The following is a 20,208-nucleotide window of genomic DNA, read 5'->3' on the forward strand; positions in this document are numbered from 1 at the left end:
CAAAACCCTCATTTGTACTTCACAAGTTGATAGAAATTTTTGTTTATGTATGCAGATCATCAATGCATATTGTAAACACCTACAACACCGTGATTTTTCTGATCGTTACATATCAACAACATGGTTCCCCAAATTTATGTTGAATAGGGCAAGTGGAAAGACCAAGTCAGTAAATGATTTAGACTCAGAGAATGTTACAAAGAAAACAAAAGTCCTCGCAAGAGTAATGGATGAGTATTTCAGACGGGGCAAGGTATTGCTTTCATATTTATTCGTTTTTATTAGTCAATACTATTTAATTGCACTAACATCATTTGGTTACTATGTAGGCGTATTTTCCCATGCACGTTAATGATAATCATTCGATAACCATAGTGATGGACACCGTCAAGGAGGAGTTTCAAGTTCTTGACTCAAATTCTAAAGGCGCAATTAGCCAAAGAATTCGCAATATGATTGCCACCCTGGTACGCTATAATTTTCGCACTCGCATTCAGAAAAATATTGGGACATACATTATATTCTGGTTTGATTAATTTGTTTCAGAGAGCTGAAATTTCTAAGGATATTATGGAGGCCACGAGGTAGGGGGCGCACCTACCCCCCCGGGCGCGCCCTCCACCCTCGTGGGCCCCCTGTTGCTCCACTGACGTACTCCTTCGTCCTATATATACCTACGTACCCCCAAACTACCAGATACGGAGCCAAAAACCTAATTCCACCGCCGCAACCTTCTGTACCCGTGAGATCCCATCTTGGGGCCTGTTCTGGAGCTCCGCCGGAGGGGGCATCGATCACAGAGGGCTTCTACATCAACACCATAGCCTCTCTGATGATGTGTGAGTAGTTTAGCTCAGACCTTCGGGTCCATTGTTAGTATCTAGATGGCTTCTTATCTCTTTTTGGATCTCAATACAATGTTCTCCCCCTCTCTCGTGGAGACATATTCGATGTAATCTTCTTTTGCAGTGTGTTTGTTGAGACCGATGAATTGTGGGTTTATGATCAAGTTTATCTATGAACAATATTTGAATCTTCTGAATTCTTTTATGTATGATTGGTTATCTTTGAAAGTCTCTTCGAATTATCAGTTTGGTTTGGCCTACTAGATTGATCTTTCTTGCAATGGGAGAAGTGCTTAGCTTTGGGTTCAATCTTGCGGTGTCCTTTCCCAGTGACAGTAGGGGCAGCAAGGCACGTATTGTATTGTTGCCATCGAGAATAACAAGATGGGGTTTATATCATATTGCATGAGTTTATCTCTCTACATCATGTCATCTTGCTTAAAGCGTTACTCTGTTCTTATGAACTTAATACTCTATATGCATGCTGGATAGCGGTCGATGTGTAGAGTAATAGTAGTAGATGCAGGCAGGAGTCGGTCTACTTGTCTCGGACGTGACGCCTATATACATGATCATACCTAGATATTCTCATAATTATGCTCAATTCTGTCAATTGCTCAACAGTAATGTGTTCACCCACCGTAAATACTTATGCTTTTGAGAGAAGCCACTAGTGAAACTTATGGCCCCCGGGTCTATTCTCCATCATATTAATCTCCCGACAACAAGCTATTTCTGGCGCCGTTTTTATTTTACTTTCTTTACTTTGCATCTTTATCATAAAAATACCAAAAATATTATCTTATCATATCTATCAGATCTCACTCTCATAAGTGACCGTGTAGGGATTGACAACCCCTTATCGTGTTGGTTGCGAGGATTTATTTGTTTGTGTAGGTGTGAGGGACTCATGCGTGGCCTCCTACTGGATTGATACCTTGGTTCTCAAAAACTGAGGGAAATACTTACGCACTTTGCTGCATCACCCTTTCCTCTTCAAGGGAAGACCAACGCAGTGCTCAAGAGGTAGCAAGAAGGATTTCTAGCGCCGTTGCCGGGGAGTCTACGCAAAAGTCAACATACCAAGTACCCATCACAAACTCTTATCTCCCGTCATATTGCAATGAAAACTCTTATCTATGTCCAAGAATTTATTGAAAGAATGACCGTTGCTTTGGAAGAAAATAATGATATGCATGAATCTATAAATAATGATGATTCTGATGATTTGGTTGAAATATCCCTTGATGAACATGATGCTTGCTATTCTTGTGGCCATGATGCCAATATTTATGAAGATGAATTTGCTATAGTTCCGTATGTTAAACATGAGATCGTTGCTATTGCACCCATACTTGATAGTTTCTTCGATAAAAAGCTTGATTGCAATGATTTCACTATAAATTCTCTTGATGTCAATTGTGCTAATAATATGCAAAACCCTAAGCTTGGGGATGCTAGTTTTGCTATGTCTACTACTTGTTGCAATGATCATGATTGGGGTGATTCTTCTTATGATCTTGAAAATTTATTTAATCCCCATGATGAATATGAGATTAATAATATTGCTCGCAATAATATTGAAAGTGGGTTTGGAAGAGTGTCAACTTTAGATCGCACATATTTGGAGTATGTTCAATCTTATGATATTTTTTTATAAAAGTGGGTTTGGAGAGGTCATGACTTTAGTTAATGTTAATCCCACTATTTCGGAAGAGTGTCAACTTTGCATGCATGTGGATCATGTTGAAAATATTTTATGTGATATCTATTTTGTTGAATTTGCTTATGATCCCACATTTAATTATTATGAGAGAGGAAAACATGGTCGTAGAAATTTTCATGATAATAAATTACCTCTCGTTATGTTGAGATTGCTATTGTTTCTTTCCGCTTCCTTGCATATGCTAGTTTTTCCTTGCTATGGTAATTTGTTTGCCTATAAGATGCCTATGCATAGGAAGTATGTTAGACTTAGATGTGTTTGTCACGTGTTTTATGATGCCCTCTTTGTGCTTCAATTACTATCTTTCATGTGAGCATCATTAAAATTATCAATGCCTAGCTAGGGGCGTTAAACGAAAGCACTTGTTGGGAGGCAACCCAATTTTATTTTTAGTTCTTTGCTTTTTGCTTCTGTTTAGGAATAAATATTTTATCTAGCCTCTGGTTAGATGTGTTTTTATGTTTTAATTACTGTTTGTGCCAAGTTAAACCTATAGGATCTTCTTGGATGATAGTTATTTGATCTTGCTGTAAATTCCAGAAACTTTCTGTTCACGAAAATAATTGTTAAAAATCACTAGAACATGATAAAATATTGATTCCAATTGCTGCTGATCAATAAACAAATTGTCTAGGTCGTCCTATTTTGGATGAATTTTTGGAGTTCCAGAAGTTTGAGTTAGTTACAGATTACTACAGACTTTTCTTTTTTTGACAGATTCTGTTTTTCGTGTGTTGTTTGCTTATTTTGATGAATCTATGGCTAGTAAAATAGTTTATAAACCATAGAGAAGTTGGAATACAGTAGGTTTGACACAAATATAAATAAATAATGAGTTCATTACAGTACCTTGAAGTGGTGTTTTGTTTTCTTTCGCTAACGGAGCTCACGAGATTTTCTGTTAAGTTTTGTGTTGTGAAGTTTTCAAGTTTTGGGTAAAAGATTTGATGGATTATGGAACAAGGAGTGGCAAGAGCCTAAGCTTGGGGATGCCCATGGCACCCCAAGATAATCTAAGGACACCAAAAAGCCAAAGCTTGGGGATGCCCCGGAAGGCATCCTCTCTTTCGTCTACTTCCATTGGTAACTTTACTTGGAGCTATATTTTTATTCACCACATGATATGTGTTTTGCTTGGAGCGTCTTGTATTATTTAAGTCTTTGCTTTTTAGTTTAACACAATCATCTTTGCTGTACACACCTTTTGAGAGAGACACACATGATTCAGAATTTATTAGAATACTCTATGTGCTTCACTTATATCTTTTGAGTTATATAGTTTTTGCTCTAGTGCTTCACTTCTATCTTTTAGAGCATGGTGGTGATTTTGTTTTATAGAAACTATTGTTCTCTCATGCTTCACTTAGATTATTTTGAGAGTCCTACAACACAGCATGGTAGTTTGCTTTAACAATAATAGGCATCCAAGATTAGTAAAGAAAAAAGAAAAATTCTTATGAGTGTGTTCAATACTATGAGAAGTTTGATGCTTGATAATTGTTTTGAGATATGGAGATGGTGATATTAGAGTCATGCTAGTTGGGTAGTTTTGAATTTGAGAAATACTTGCGTTAAAGTTTGTGATTCCCGTAGCATGCATGTATGGTGAACCGTTATGTGATGAAGTCGGAGCATGATTTATTTATTGATTGTCTTCCTTATGAGTGGCAGTCGGGGACGAGCGATGGTCTTTTCCTACCAATCTATCCCCCTAGGAGCATGCGCGTAATACTTTGCTTTGATAACTTGTAGATTTTTGCAATAAGTATATGAGTTCTTTATGACTAATGTTGAGTCCATGGATTATACGCACTTTTCTTCCTTCCACCATTGCTAGCCTCTCTAATACCGCGCACTTTTCGCCGGTATCATACACCCACCATATACCTTCCTCAAAACAGCCACCATACCTACCTATCATGGCATTTCCATAGCCATTCCGAGATATATTTCCATGCAACTTACAACCGTTCCGTTTACTATGACACGCTCCATCATTGTCATATTTCTTTGCATGATCATGTAGTTGACATTGTATTTGTGGCAAAGCCACCGTTCATAATTCCTTCATACATGTCGCTCTTGATTCATTGCATATCCCGGTACACCGCCGGAGGCATTCACATAGAGTCATATTTTGTTCTAAGTATTGAGTTGTAATTGTTGAGTTGTAAGAAAATAAAAGTGTGATGATCATCATTTTTAGAGCATTGTCCCAAGTGAGGAAAGGATGATGGAGACTATGATTCCCCCACAAGTCGGGATGAGACTCCGAACTAAAGAAAAAAATGGACATAAAAAAAGAGAAGAAAAGGCCAAATAAAAAATGAGAGAAAAAGAGAGAAGGGACAATGTTTCTATCCTTTTACCACACTTGTGCTTCAAAGTAGCACCATGATCTTCATGATAGAGAGTCTCTTATGATATCACTTTCATATACTAGTGGGGATTTTTCATTATAGAACTTGGCTTGTATATTTCAATGATGGGCTTCCTCAAAATGCCCTAGGTCTTCGTGAGCAAGCGAGTTGGATGCACACCCACTTAGTTTCTTTGGTTGAGCTTTCATATACTTATAGCTCTAGTGCATCCGTTGCATGGCAATCCCTACTCACTCACATTGATATCTATTGATGGGCATCTCCATAGCCCGTTGATACGCCTAGTTGATGTGAGACTATCTTCTCCTTTTTGTCTTCTCCACAACCACCATTCTATTCCACATATAGTGCTATGTCCATGGCTCACGCTCATGTATTGTGTAAAGATTGAAAAAGTTTGAGAATGTGAAAAGTCGCTTGTCATCGGGGTTGAGCATGATTTAAATATTTTGTGTGGTGAAGATAGAGCATAGCCAGACTATATGATTTTGTAGGGATAACTTTCTTTGGCCATGTTATTTTGAGAAGACATAATTGCTTAGTTAGTATGCTTGAAGTATTATTATTTTTATGTCAATATTGAACTTTTATCTTGAATCTTTCGGATCTGAATATTCATACCACAATTAAGAAGAATTACATTGAAATTATGCCAAGTAGCATTCCACATCAAAAGTTCTGTTTTTATCATTTACCTACTCGAGGACGAGCGGGAATTAAGCTTGGGGATGCTTGATACGTCTCCAACGTATCTATAAATTTTTATTATTCCATGCTATATTATATTCTGTTTTGGAAATTATTGGGCTTTATTATACACTTCTATATTATTTTTGGGACTAACCTATTAACCGGAGGCCCGGCCCAGAATTGCAATTTTTTGCCTATTTCAGAGTTCGCAGAAAAAGAATATCAAGCGGAGTCCAAACGGAATGAAACCTTCGGGAACGTGATTTTTGGAACGAACGTGATCCAGAGGACTTGGACCCTACGTCAAGACATCAACCAGGAGGCCACGAGGTAGGGGGCGCGCCTACCCTCCCTGCGCGCGCCCTCCACCCTCGTGGGCCCCCTGTTGCTCCACCGACGTACTCCTTCCTCCTATATATACCTACGTACCCCCAAACTACTAGATACGGAGCCAAAAACCTAATTCCACCGCCACAACCTTCTGTACCCGTGAGATCCCATCTTGGGGCCTGTTCCGGAGCTCCGCCGGAGGGGGCATCAATCACGGAGGGCTTCCACATCAACACCATAGCCTCTCCGATGATGTGTGAGTAGTTTACCTCAGACCTTCGGGTCCATAGTTAGTAGCTAGATGGCTTCTTCTCTCTTTTTGGATCTCAATACAATGTTCTCCCCCTCTCTCGTGGAGATCTATTCGATGTAATCTTATTTTGTAGTGTGTCTGTTGAGACCGATGAATTGTGGGTTTATGATCAAGTTTATCTATGAACAATATTTGAATCTTCCGAATTCTTTTATGTATGATTGGTTATCTTTGCAAGTCTCTTTGAATTATCAGTTTCGTTTGGCCTACTTGTCACATCCCTAGTTCTGGTTTGCTCTAGGCTAGCTAGTCATGTGTGCATCATGTTTAAATTTCAATGAATTTGAAATGGGGACATGTGAAAGCCTCAGAAATCATTTCTGAAAAAGACCAAGATAAAAATTGCTTCAAATAGGTCCAAGTAAATGTTCATGTTTCTCTATGAAAATATTGGCCAGAATTAAAATTCAAACCAATATTTTTAGGAGCTCATAAATATTTATTTTGGGCATTTGAAGCTAATGCAATAACTATTTGCATTGGATTTATATTTGCTATATATCGAATATGTGTCCAATAATTCTGAGAAATTGTGAGGGGCTTTGGGATAATCCTTTCAGTCCCTGCAAATTATCAGAAGAAAGCAAAATGGTTTAGTGCTTAAAACTAAATCAAAACAAATAACAGAAAAGGAAAACAGAAAACAGAAATAAAAGAGAGAGAGAGAAGGACTACCTGGCCATCTACCTGTAGCCGGCCCAGCTCGCTGGCCCAGCCCACCTCCACCTCCCATGTCGTCTTCCTCCCCAGGCCAGTAGGCAGGGCGTGTGGCCGCCGTGCGCGCTCACACGCGCGCCACCTCCACCCTGCTCGCCTGCCTCCTCGACGGCCTGGACGCCTCCGGCGTTGCCACGCAGACCCTTGGACACCCTCGACCGCTCCCCTCTCTCCCCGCCTCACCTCCCTCGCCCTCTCGCCCGACCCGAGCGGAGCTCGTCGCCGCCGTTCGCTCGCCCCTTTCCCGTGTCCAAAAGCTCCATGACGATGTAAAGCTCCTCCACACGGAAGATCCCGACCCCAAGAGCACCGTGGTGACGCCTTCGAGCTCGTCTTCCACCTCGGGCGCCACCGATCACCGCCGTCGATTCGCGACGTCTGGCGCGACCCCGAGCCCACTGACCTTCTGCGCCGCCTCCCTGTGAGCTCCTCATCTCTCCTCTTTGCTCGCCCCCTCCGTTCCCGTCCTCTAGCCATCGTTCCACAAGTGCCGGAAGCTCGCCGCCGACGGCCATGTCACCGTCGTGGCTTCAGACGCCGTAGCTTGCCCCTGAGCACGTCATCGTGCTCGTGCTGCTCCCAGGAGACGAACGCACCTGCTAGCTCACCTTCCCATGCACCATAGCAAGTAGTCGGTCTTGCCCGAGCTCCAGCCGCCACTGATTTGGTCGCCGTCGTCGTCTCCGGCGACCATTTGGTCTCGTTCCGCCGCCAATCGACGCGGACGAGGCCCAGCGTTCCAAAGGTGCCACCGGTGCAACGAACCGTGGCCTGTGATGCAAATCCGCGCATGGTCGCCGTCTCGGCACCTCGCAGGCGGCTAAACGCCGGCCTAACCACTAATTAGCACTAAGCTAATGAACCCTGGGTCACTGACATATGGGCCCCACGCCCTAACTAACTCTAGTTAAGTTTCAGTTTAGATCAGTTAAACCAGTTTAACCCCTGTGTCACTGACGAGTGGAGCCCACATGTCAGGTTTGACTCTGGACGCCCTGTTGACCGCTGACATCACAGTGACGTCATGCTGATGCAGTAATTCATTTCTGGAATTTAAATAAATCTTAAATGGTTTATTTATTTCAGAAAATGTTATAAACTTCTAAAAATCATATAAAATCAAACGTAACTCCAATTGAAATAAGGTATATATGAAAAACGATCAGAAAAATCCAATCTTTCCATTGGTACTAGTTTCATGCATGAAAAAGCAACCTAACCTTGCTGTTTAGATGAAACAAGATAATGCACTTATATGACTTTATAAAATGGGTTTGCATTTGAATCTTTGGTTCAAATGGACTCATCTCAATCTGTTCTAGCTTGCATTAGCCCAGAACACATTCATATTGCCATGTCATGATCATGCATCATATTGTGCATTGCATTGATTGAATTTCTTCTCTGTTGCCGGTATTTGTCCCCTCTCGGTAGACGTTGTTCCGGTGTTGTGATCGTTGACACTAATGAAGACTCAATGCTATCTTCAGAAGTGCCAGGCAAGCAAAAACCCCCTTGTTCATTCCGATACAATCCCACTCTCTCGCTCCTGCTCTCTTTTACTGCATCAGGACAACAACGATTCAACTGTTACATGTTGCGGTAGTTGAACCCCCTTTCCTCTGCATGACCTGTCATTGCCACAGTAAATATATGAAACCCACTAGCATGAGTAGGAGTTGTTTGAGCCCTAATGTGCCTACTCATTCATGCTTGTTGTCGTGCCTGCTACTGCTTAGAGTTGAGTCAGGTCTGATTCATCGGGGATGAATTGTAATGTGGTGAACATGTCCTAATGTTGAGAGTTAAGTGTGTGAACACGATTTGGTAAAGGTAGCGGTGAGAGGCCATGTAGGAGTACATGGTGGGTTGTCTCATTGCAGCCGTCCTCAGGAACTGAGTTCTGTGTTTGTGATCCATGAACAATTACTACCACACATTGGAATGCTTAAGTGCCCCTCTCGACTTATTAATCAACTTGATCTCTGTCCAGGAGTTGCAACTAGTTTCTGGTGTTTGTAGGTAGTGTTAGTAGTCTACCAAGTGGCACCCAGTACAGGTGGGCTTGGGACAGACTAGGCACCGTGGCCGGGTATGCCAAGCGTCGCCCGTTTGGTGGGCTTGGAACCCTGCACACATCGTTTGGGGCCGTGAGCGACACCCCGGCCGGATCTCCTTGCGGATGGAACCCGAATAGGCGATAAACCTGGACGAGAGACTTGTGTGGTTAGTCAGGTCGTGGCCGACTCCCTCGCCAGGCTTCCGCTTGAAGGTGTCGAGGTACACGACGTGTACATGGTGGTAAGTGGCGAGAGCGTGTGTGAAGAAGTACACCCCTGCAGGGTTAACATCATCTATTCGAATAGCCGTGTCCGCGGAAAAGGACTTCTGGGTTGCCTATACAGTTCATAGACAAGTGAAAGTGGATACTCTAAAATGCGCAAGATGAGCGTGAGTGCTATGGATGGCGTTCACGTAGGGAGATGAGAGCGGATCCATAGTGGTGTATTGATATGGTGAATATGTGGACTCGTGTGCGCCACCTCAAAAGAGTTGCTTGCAGTCGTAGTTAGGATAGCCACTGAGTCAAAGCTGGCTTGCTGCAGTTAAACTCCACCACCCCCCTTTGTTGATACCGATGCATATGTAGCTAGTTCTGATGTAAGTCTTACCGTGTACATTTGTACTCATGTTTGCCTATTTTATGTTTTGCAGAGAGACGTCAGTCTCGCTAGTAGTTCTGTGTGGACTTCGACGTTTAGCTTGATATCTCAGCTACGATCTTGTGCCCTCGGCAGGATCGGGTAGATAGTCAGGCTTCGCCACCTTTTCATTTGTAGATGTCTGTACTCAGACATGTTAAGCTTCCGCATGTGCTTTGACTTGTATGCTCTGAATGTTGGGTCATGAGACCCATGTTTGTAATACCTGGCTCTTCGGAGCCTAATGAATAAATACTCTGAGTCGTAGAGTCTTGTTGTGATGCCATGTTGTATTTGCACATATCGAGCATATTGTGTGTATGATTGAAATGCTTGGTATGTGTGGGATCCGACAACCTAGTTGTTTATCCTTGGTAGCCTCTCTTATGGGGAAATGTAGTCTTGTGCTTCCATGAGCCATAGTAGTCCGCTACAGCCCGGTTCACCGGAGTCCTGCTAGCCCAGCACTACTGCTCCGGAACACTTGACTGGCCGGCATGTGATTCACTTCGTTCCTGTGTCTGTCCCTTCGGGGAAATGTCACGCGGTGACATCCGGAGTCCTGCCTAGCCTGCTACAGCCCGGGTTCCCGGAGTCCTGTTAGCCCAGTGCTACAACCTGGATTCACACGCTGCTGACCGACATGCTCGATGTTGATTCATGTATGCCTGTCCCCGTAAGTTAGTGCCACTTTGGGTTCACGACTAGTCATGTCGGCCCGGGTTCTCTATCATATGGATGCTAGCGACACTATCATATACATGAGCCAAAAGGCGCAAACGGTCCCGGGCCATGGTAAGGTGACACCCGTGGGAATACCGTGCGTGAGGCCGCAAAGTGATATGAGGTGTTACCGGCTAGATCGATGTGACTTGGAATCGGGGTCCTGACACTACTAGATTGATCTTTCTTGCAATGGGAGAAGTGCTTAGCTTTGGGTTCAATCTTGTGGTGTCCTTTCCCAGTGACAGTAGGGGCAGCAAGGCACGTATTGTATTGTTGCCATCGAGGATAACAAGATGGGGTTTATATCATATTGCATGAGTTTGTCCCTCTACATCATGTCATCTTGCTTAAAGCGTTACTCTTTTCTTATGAACTTAATACTCTAGATGCATGCTGGATAGCGGTCGATGTGTGGAGTAATAGTAGTAGATGCAGGCAGGAGTCGGTCTACTTGTCTCGGACGTGATGCCTATATACATGATCATACCTAGATATTCTCATAATTATGCTCAATTTTGTCGATTGCTCAACAGTAATTTGTTCACCCACCGTAAATACTTATGCTTTTGAGAGAAGCCACTAGTGAAACCTATGGCCCCCGGGTCTATTCTCCATCATATTAATCTCCCAACAACAAGCTATTTCTGGCGCCGTGTTTATTTTACTTTCTTTACTTTGCATCTTTATCATAAAAATACCGAAAATATTATCTTATCATATCTATCAGATCTCACTCTCGTAAGTGACCGTGTAGGGATTGACAACCCTTATCGCGTTGGTTGCGAGGATTTATTTGTTTGTGTAGGTGCGAGGGACTCGTGCGTGGCCTCCTACTGGATTGATACCTTGGTTCTCAAAAACTGAGGGAAATACTTACGCTACTTTGCTGCATCACCCTTTCCTCTTCGAGGGAAAACCAACGCAGTGCTCAAGAGGTAGCAGCGCGATGTGGACAAAACGTGCACAATATCCCAGGGCGATTCTGGTGGCAGCAGCGGCACTGGATCCGATGAAGATCGGCCTGGCAGCATGATTGGCGCGAGGACGAATATTCCAGCCCAGCCCGTGCGGTGGCCGACAGCCGAGGCAGTGGTCGGCCCGCGCAGTCCAGCTAGTGCGGGCTGGCGCGATTCGACGTGCGCCACGCGCGCGTCTGGTGGCCCAGCAGCCGACCGAGCGACAGCCGCGGGCCCGGTGGCAAACGTCTCGTCCCGCCCGACCGAGCGGGCACATGTAACGATCCCGAGGGGGGTTTATGGCGATCTGCCGGCCCATTAACGACGTGCATCGGGCGCGTGGGCCGGCCCTTTAATGCATCTTCGTGTGTGGCTGGGGACGCTGGCGCGTTGTGGCGACTAGGTTTAGTCCCACCTCGCCCGCGGAGAGACGCGACGACCGGTTTATATACCCGCGTCGTCGCCTTCTCACAAGCTCACTACAGAACACTAATGAATGCCCTGGTGTACGCCGTGGCCTCCCCGCTCGGCGGCCGAAAGGCCTCCCAGAAGGCGTTGTAGTATACTGTCCGTGCGCGCGCCCGGGCACGGCTGGGCCTTTTTTCAAATATATTTTTCGCATAGATTAAATTTTTAAAATGTTAAACAGTCGACAAAGTCATGACAGCAGTAACACATTCATACAAATATATCATGTTTCACACATAACAATAAAAATCGCATGTCTCATAACGTTGAACAAGGTGGCATAAAGAATAAACTCAAAGTGCCATGTCTCTTATCCTTAAACAAATAAACTAAAAGTGCCATGTCGCATTACAATCGAACAAAGTATCCAAAATAAAGCAACAAATAGTATGACATGCTAATTGAACTCTGTCCCAGTGCCTTCCATTGATTATGAATACTTCATCTTTATGCCCGATTCCTACATAACAAATTGTAAACAACTCATCAAACAATTGTAAAGAGAGAAAAAAAAGTAATTAAAATAATGTAAAACTTACTTTTCATTCTCAGGGCACGTTTGCCGTCTATGGTCCTCTTTCTTACAAATGCCACAAAGAGGACCGGGTTTTCTCTCAGAAAATGATTTTGGTCTTCCATTTTTTGTAACATTTGGATCTTTCTTTACCCGCCCTGTCGTGCTCTGTTTAGGGGTGCCCTTCGTGGAAACTTTCACGGGATCACCTATGACATCAACATGTTGTTCCGGCTCACGTGGCTCCTGATGCACATTTCTTCTACTACCAACAGCATCATCATCAGGGACCTTTTTCTTCGCTATTATATTCTGCAAACACTACATCAACTCATCAAAGACGAATGGATCATTTGAAGCAACATGAAAAGCTTCAGCTCCTGTTATACTGAGTTGACTATAGCGAGCACGCTGCTCTGCCCCTGTCCAACCCCAGCCAAACATGTCAGTCTTCCGCTGTGCAGGCAGCCCACCTCTCGCAACTTTCGACATCCTCTTAAGGATGCAACACTTAGGTATTTTAGATATTTTTAGATGAACCAACACATACAGAATGTGTTTGCAAGGCAACCCTTTTCGAAGCATTCGTCCACAACTGCAGTCTATCGTATTCTCAGAGTTTTCAGCTCGATAATTCACGCTGAACTGAAATTTGCGGTTATTTCTCCATGTCACGATGAAGGTGTGGCAGTCAACTCCCACCAGCGTCTCAGAAATCTCAAGATCTCCCATCTTCGTCAGATCTTGTTGAAGAATATAAAAATTGGAATGAGTGAATACTTCGGCAGCATGCTTCTCAATGCCCTTATATTCTATGACTGATGGTGGCAATGACTGATTTGAAACACAGTCATCATGCGCCTCGTTCTCACGTAGTCGAACTATGCAATTCTCATAATGCACAACTAGATCAACAATAGTCATACCGCCGTCCAGGTGAAGGTGAAGACAAGAGTTAAGGCTTTCACTCCTCTGATTACTGCGCATACCCAGAAAAAAACCATCTGACAGATATGATGCTGCCCACAGACTCCTCTTCCTGTACATCCTGCGCAGCACTCTTCTGTTTTACCAGTCTTCCATTTACGGACAAAAGCATGCCATCTCGCCTCAAAGTTGGCTGGAGAGGTGGAGTAGTACAAGAGTGCCCTGAACTCATTTAGCGATTTGTAATTAAGGTGCTTCTGCATATTTTTTTCCATGTGCCATGAGCAGAGACGGTGCAACACATCAACCAAAACCAACCGAATAGCTCGTATCATTGCAGCGTCTCCATCTGTGATGATTGACCTTGGCTTCTTCTGACAATTGGCCTTCAGGAATGTCTGGAGCAGCCACACGTACGTCGCTTCGGTCTCGTCAGACACAATGGCACAACCAAAAACTATGGTGCAACGGTGATTATTTACACCAACAAAGGGGATGAACGGCATACCATATCTGTTCATCTTATACGTGTTGTCAAACACAGTCACATCTCCATACAACTGATAGTCCCGCCGCGACTGTGCATCGCACCAGAACATGCTCTTCAAACGGCCCTCCTTATCGAGCACGTACTCAAAGAAAAAGTCTGGATCCTTCTCCTTTCTGCTCCTCATAATCCCGATTGCCGTGTTAGCATCACCCTTCGCAATCAACTTCATTTTTTCTCGGCAACATAGGTTGTAGACGTCTCGTCTCAGAAACCCACACTTATCATACGAGCCATACCTGCTAATGAAGTTGTCGACGATGATATGCTTTCTGATCCCAGCTCCTTCCATCGCCAAGATCTCAGCTATCTGGTGATCTCCCATCACTCGATGTGACCGCAGAAATACCACCTCATCTGCTCTAGCCAACAAATGGTTGTGATCATCCATAAAAGCTGCCACGAACCAAACTCCACGTCCTTTGTCCAACTTCACGACTAAATGTGCGCCACACTCGCAACGAGTCTCATGTCTTAGCCTGCGGGTACGGCCCTCCGGGTTTAAAAATTTACTAAGACGTTTTCCTGCCCTCGAGCAAACGTATCGCCTATACCGAATAGTGGTTGAAAGTCCTTTTCCTCGTTTCACCTTATCTTTTCTGATACTGAATCCACGGTCTTCGGCATAGTTATTATAGAACATGTAAGCCTCCCATTGTGATGCAAATGTCATACCCATAACCTTCAACTGTGTCTCCAGCGCACATTGCTGGATTTCAGCCTCCTCAATGTCCATATTAGCCAATCCTCATGCTCATAGCCATCATCACCACTCCAACCATCGAAGTTAGCCTACAATATTCCACATAAGCAAGTGTAGGTTGTCATTAACAAGTTTTTATTATTGTATGACATCTTAAATTTTGGACCGAACCTGGCTTATGTTATCCGCGAAAGATTCAACACCATGATTTTCCTCATTTTGGACGTCAATATCCTCCTGCACATAAAAAATCATATGCACATGTAAGTACCCATATGGTTCTTCATCCGACGAAATGAATGTACACGTCACTTACTTTTTCACTACAAGCACCCTCCTCCTTCTTTTGAAAATCCTCCTCAGGTAAATTATCGTACAACGACCAAGATTCATTGTCGCTGCTATCATCATCAATCATCATTTTTACTTTCATTACCATTCGTACGATCAACACTATCGCTACCATCCCACTCACTCATATCCAAAAACAGATCCGTAAATCCAGTTTCTTTATCTATTGAATGACCTCACTACCAACACTGCAACATTATAAATAAAAATTGATCTATCAATTTTAAATCAAATTAAATGTACTACGGTCATACCGATGAGTACTTCATATCTAACAAGTGATTGCAGATAATTATTTACAGGTACAATTTTTTTGACAAACTAGACGGCTTACATGGCAGGTACGTGCACTTCGGCCGGCCTGGCCTGGCTGCGGACAGCGAGGACGTTCCCGGAGAGGTTGATCACGATGTTGCGGGCGGCGACGGCGTCCACGTAGGCCACGTCACCGCGACGACCTGCACGGAGGCCAGATCACGTACGGCGGGCGACTCCAACAACGTCCGCGGCGGCCAGATCCTGGGTGAAGACGGGGAGAATGGTCGGCGATCGGCGGGGAAAGGCGCCGATCGGCCGGACGGGGAGACGTTGGAATTGGCAGCGTGATCACGGCTAGATCGGCGGGGAAAGGCGGCGATCAGCGGGTAAAGGCGGCGATCGGCGAGGCGGGTGACGTTGGAATGGGCCGCGTGATCAACGCAGGTCGTGGGTATTATTTTTTCGCGCGACGGGAGGGGGTAGATGCGAGCCGGCCGTATCGGCTCGAGCCGTGCGCTCGGCTCTACCTGTATGGGGACGCCGCATACGGCGCGGGATACGTTAAGCACCGTATGCCCAAAATGCCCTTACACGTTAAGGGGGATAGTCATGTCATCATACTGTACTTGCTCTTATGGAGTCAACCAACCTACAGTGAACCCATCGATCAAGGCAGCTGAGCTCTCACCTATTTAATGGTATGAGGAAAAAAACTCCCCGCAACATCAAAAGTCCGGCGCGACCTGTACCTTGACCGTCTACTAGCATCGGAATGCATTTATGGTTCTACTTTTCTTTGGAAGCTTGGGCACGTTAGCAGACCAAATCTTCAGCATAGGGAGTGTTCAGCAGGCAGGGTGTGTGTGTATATATAACCCGGCCGGGGCGCAACTTGAAGGGGAGCAAAAGACGTAGCTGAACCATCAAATTCAATCAATCAATGGTGCCCTCTCGCGTTGTGCCAGTGGTGGTGGTAGCCTTGTGGTTGCAAGCTGCCGGGTGGGGGGAAGCGGCTGTCCCGCCCAACATGGCCTTGCCGGGCTGCCCGAGCTCCTGCGGCGACATAGCCATCCCCTACCCGTTCGGCATCGGCCCGGGCTGCTACCTCGACGGTTTCAACCTCACATGCAACGACGACGGCTCCCACCGACCGCCGAAGCTGTTTCTCGGCGACGGCACCGTCGAGGTCCTCGAGATATCCCTCGAGAACACCACGGTGCGCGTCAGCAGCGTGGTCGACACGAACGACACGGTCGTCCCTGGCGTCGGCACGGGGAACGGCACATGGGGCAGCGGCCTCGCCGGCGCCGGCCCCTTCTATCTCACGGGGCAACGCAACCAGCTCGTCGTCAGGGGCTGCAACATGCAGGCCGTCCTCCTGGACGCGCGTAACAGCAGCTACGTCGTCGCCGCCTGCACGTCCATCTGCGCCTACGTGAACAGCAACCCGGGGCTGCCGGCCTTGGCGTCCCAACCTATGGACCACTGCTCCGGCGTCAGCTGCTGCCAGACGTCCATCTACGTAGGCCTCACGTCCTACACTGTGCAGCTGTCCCCCGTGGGCGACATGATGCCATCCTTCTTCTTTCCGGCCATGGGACTTGTGTTCATAGCGGACGCGGAGTGGTTCGATGGGAACGCCACCAACCTCGGGCCGCTGCCGAACGAGGAAAAACCAGTGGTTCCGGCGACTCTAGACTGGGCCATCGGTGAATCGGAGTGTACCGGCCGAGATGGCGCGCCCGGCTCCGGCACTGCCTGCTCCAGCAGCAATAGCCTCTGCCGCGACGCCACAGGCCTGTCTCGCAGCGGTCATTCTTGTCACTGCTCACCCGGCTACGAGGGAAACCCATACATACCAGATGGATGCCGAGGTTCGTAACCAAAACATGGAATTATGTGAATCATTTGGTAATTGAACTGATCACACATACAACGCATATGTTTGATTGGTTTCTGATGGTTTTATTTAGATATCGACGAATGTGCGCGTCCGGAAGCATATTCCTGCTACGGTGGATGCAAAAATAGACCAGGGTCATTTTCGTGCTTTTGTCCTGAGGGGACACAAGGTGATCCCCGGATCAGAAACGGGTGTATTCGAAAACTCTCTATAGGTAACACACTTTCTAAAAATTTCCAAGTTTAAGTACTATGTTTTTTCGGAAAGATAACTAGGGAACGTTCCCTGGGAGGAGATTCCAGGGGACACCCCCAAAGCCTTCTGATCACGATCGAACGGACGGCATCTTTTCTATGAAGCATGACAACTTTTCTTTTTTCAAACGCACTAATGGCAGTTTTTGCCTCTGAACATGATAATTCTTACAAAATTACCATGGTAAGTTTAGTTGATTCATCACATGGCAAGTTTGACGTTCGTTGGAAAAAACTCTCTCAAGGAACATTCCCCAGATATTGCAGTCCTATTTTTTTCCTGGCTAACTTGCACCTATTTATGCGGCTACTTTTCCATGGAATAGGTTCAGGTTATTACCCTCGCAAAAAATAGTTTGGAACATTACATTTAGCAATCCCAAAATGAGGCTCGATTTACATTGCACGTTACTTTTTTTATAGTTTTTCTCTAACGCCAGCTTAAAAATAAGCATTAAGCATGTTGATTAACTGCAATTAAACTGAATTTGGAGAAAGTTTATTGCAGATTCTAATGTACCAAAAGATCTTCATACATGAAAATCGCAATTATGTTCACGATTCATATGTTTTTATCACACTTCACAGGTTTGTTTGTGGGTCTAGCAGTTGGCGGTGGCATAAGCCTTATTTGTCTAGTGCCTGGTATCATATATTTCAAGCACAAGTTAAAGGCTCAACAGGCTAAGAGACTCAGAGCGAAGTACTTCAAGCAAAATCGAGGTCTATTGTTACAGCAATTGGTGGACAAGGACATTGCTGAAAGGATGATATTTAGCTTAGAAGAACTTGAGAAGGCCACAAACAAGTTTGATGAGGCCCGCAAACTTGGTGGTGGTGGCCATGGTACTGTGTATAAAGGTATACTATCAAATCAGGATGTGGTTGCCATCAAGAAATCAAAAATTACAATCCAAAGAGAAATTGAAGATTTCATAAACGAGGTTGCCATCCTTTCACAGATTAACCATCGAAACGTTGTGAGGCTATTTGGATGCTGCCTGGAGACACAAGTCCCATTACTGGTTTATGAATTCGTCTCAAACGGAACTCTTTCTGAGTATCTCCATGTTGAAGGTGCCCTATCCTTGTCTTGGCAGGATCGATTGAGGATTTCTATTGACACCGCAAGTGCTCTGGCCTATTTGCACTCATCCGCTCCATAATACACAGAGATGTTAAATCTGCCAACATTCTACTTGACCATCGTTTAATTGCTAAAGTATCAGATTTTGGAGCTTCTCGAGGTATCCCTATCGATCAAACGGGAGTGACAACTGCCATCCAAGGTACATTTGGGTACCTAGACCCCGAGTACTACCAAACAAGTAGGTTGACTGATAAAAGTGATGTTTATAGCTTCGGAGTCATACTTGTTGAGTTGCTCACAAGAAAAAAACCATCCGCTTTCATGCACTCAGAAGGCACAAGCCTTATTGCACATTTCAACTTGGTAATAAGCCAGGATAAGTTATGTGAGATATTAGATCCTCAAATCATCTCGGAGTGTCTGGAGGGTGCAAAAGAGGTTGCAACACTCGCATCAAGATGCCTAAACTTGAAGGGTGATGAGAGGCCAACCATGAGACAAGTGGAGATGGCACTGGAAAGATTGTTAGTAGAAAATAAAAATACCGAAAAGGGGCGTTCTGCTGAGCTAAACTGCACACCAGCTCAAATAAGCAACAACAATGCCGAAAATAGCAGGCAGTATAGCGCCGAGCAGTCACTCCTACTATCAGCAAGCTTTCCACGTTGATCCACTTGCCATTGAATAATTCAATGTTCTTTAAGTTGCTATGTTCCTATCTTAGTATAACTTATTGCAGGAAGTTTGGAGAATTACGAATTATGTTTGCGTGTACTATAGTTATTAGCTAGTGGTATTAGGTTCGGACTATCGGCACCCCTTCATCAAGTGGTTAGGAATAGCGAAAGTTGTTGCTAAGATGGTGGCTTTGGACAAACTGATGTACTACTTTGTAAGGTCTTTGTGAATAATTAATAAAATAGCTGCATGCATCGCCTAGATGCAGAGGGCGGGTATAATCCTCCTTTTTCTAAAAAAAAGCTATTAGCTAGTGGTTAACTTATTCTTTATATGGCATATCAAAATGTTGCAAAATGTTAACATTGCGTGTACACTATAAATACCATTTGTGTTTATCATCGCCAGGATGAGTAGTACACCGTAACACCCCGAGAATCATGCTACAGTAATCCCCTTCTAATGATGCCTTGTCATCATTGTTACTGTTGCTAATCTTCACTTGATCCAAATCATCGATTCAAATTCAAATTCAATCTAAAGTCAAAACTCTTATTTGTCAGACAGGAGATCTAAAATGTTCATCTTGTGGCAAATAGTCATTTGTTAATATTGGTGGTGAACCAACATTTTTGCAAGGTGTTTAAATGGCCTAAAGCAATTAAAGCAGTGGCTAAAACAATAGTTTAAATGGATTTTTACTTTATAAAAATTTCAAACTATTTCAAAAGCCTCACAACCTTTTTGTGGCAGTGCTAACTATTGCAATGTAATTATGTGGCCAAGTCCCACATTTTACTAAATCCTCTTGGCAGCCCAAATATTACCATGCTTTTTCTGTAAAAAGAAAAGAGCAAAAGTAAAAGAAAAACAAACCGCCCTTCTGACCCTCCTGGGCCTTAGTCATCTGGGCGGCCCAACCCAGCAGCCCACCTCCCCCGGTCGCCTCCCTCCTCTCTGTTCACCCGACCCAGCGACCGCGCTCGCCGGTCGCCACCGAACCCTGTCGCCGTCCCCGTCGGGGAAGGGATAAGGGCGACGTCCCCACGACACCTCGGGCTCCCCGCACCCACTCACTCCCCCTGGACGCCCCCTCTCCCCTCTCTCCCTCTGGCCTCGCCCCCTTCTC

General features: G+C 44.8%; 1 pseudogene; it reads left to right on the forward strand.

The window, feature by feature from the left end:
* The first annotated feature begins 16,074 nt into the window (after positions 1–16,074).
* LOC123049934 (wall-associated receptor kinase 2-like) lies at positions 16,075–19,335 on the forward strand (annotated as a pseudogene).
* The last annotated feature ends 873 nt before the right edge of the window (positions 19,336–20,208 follow it).

This window comes from Triticum aestivum, chromosome 2D (genome assembly GCF_018294505.1).
Source record: "Triticum aestivum cultivar Chinese Spring chromosome 2D, IWGSC CS RefSeq v2.1, whole genome shotgun sequence".
NCBI lineage: Eukaryota > Viridiplantae > Streptophyta > Magnoliopsida > Poales > Poaceae > Triticum > Triticum aestivum.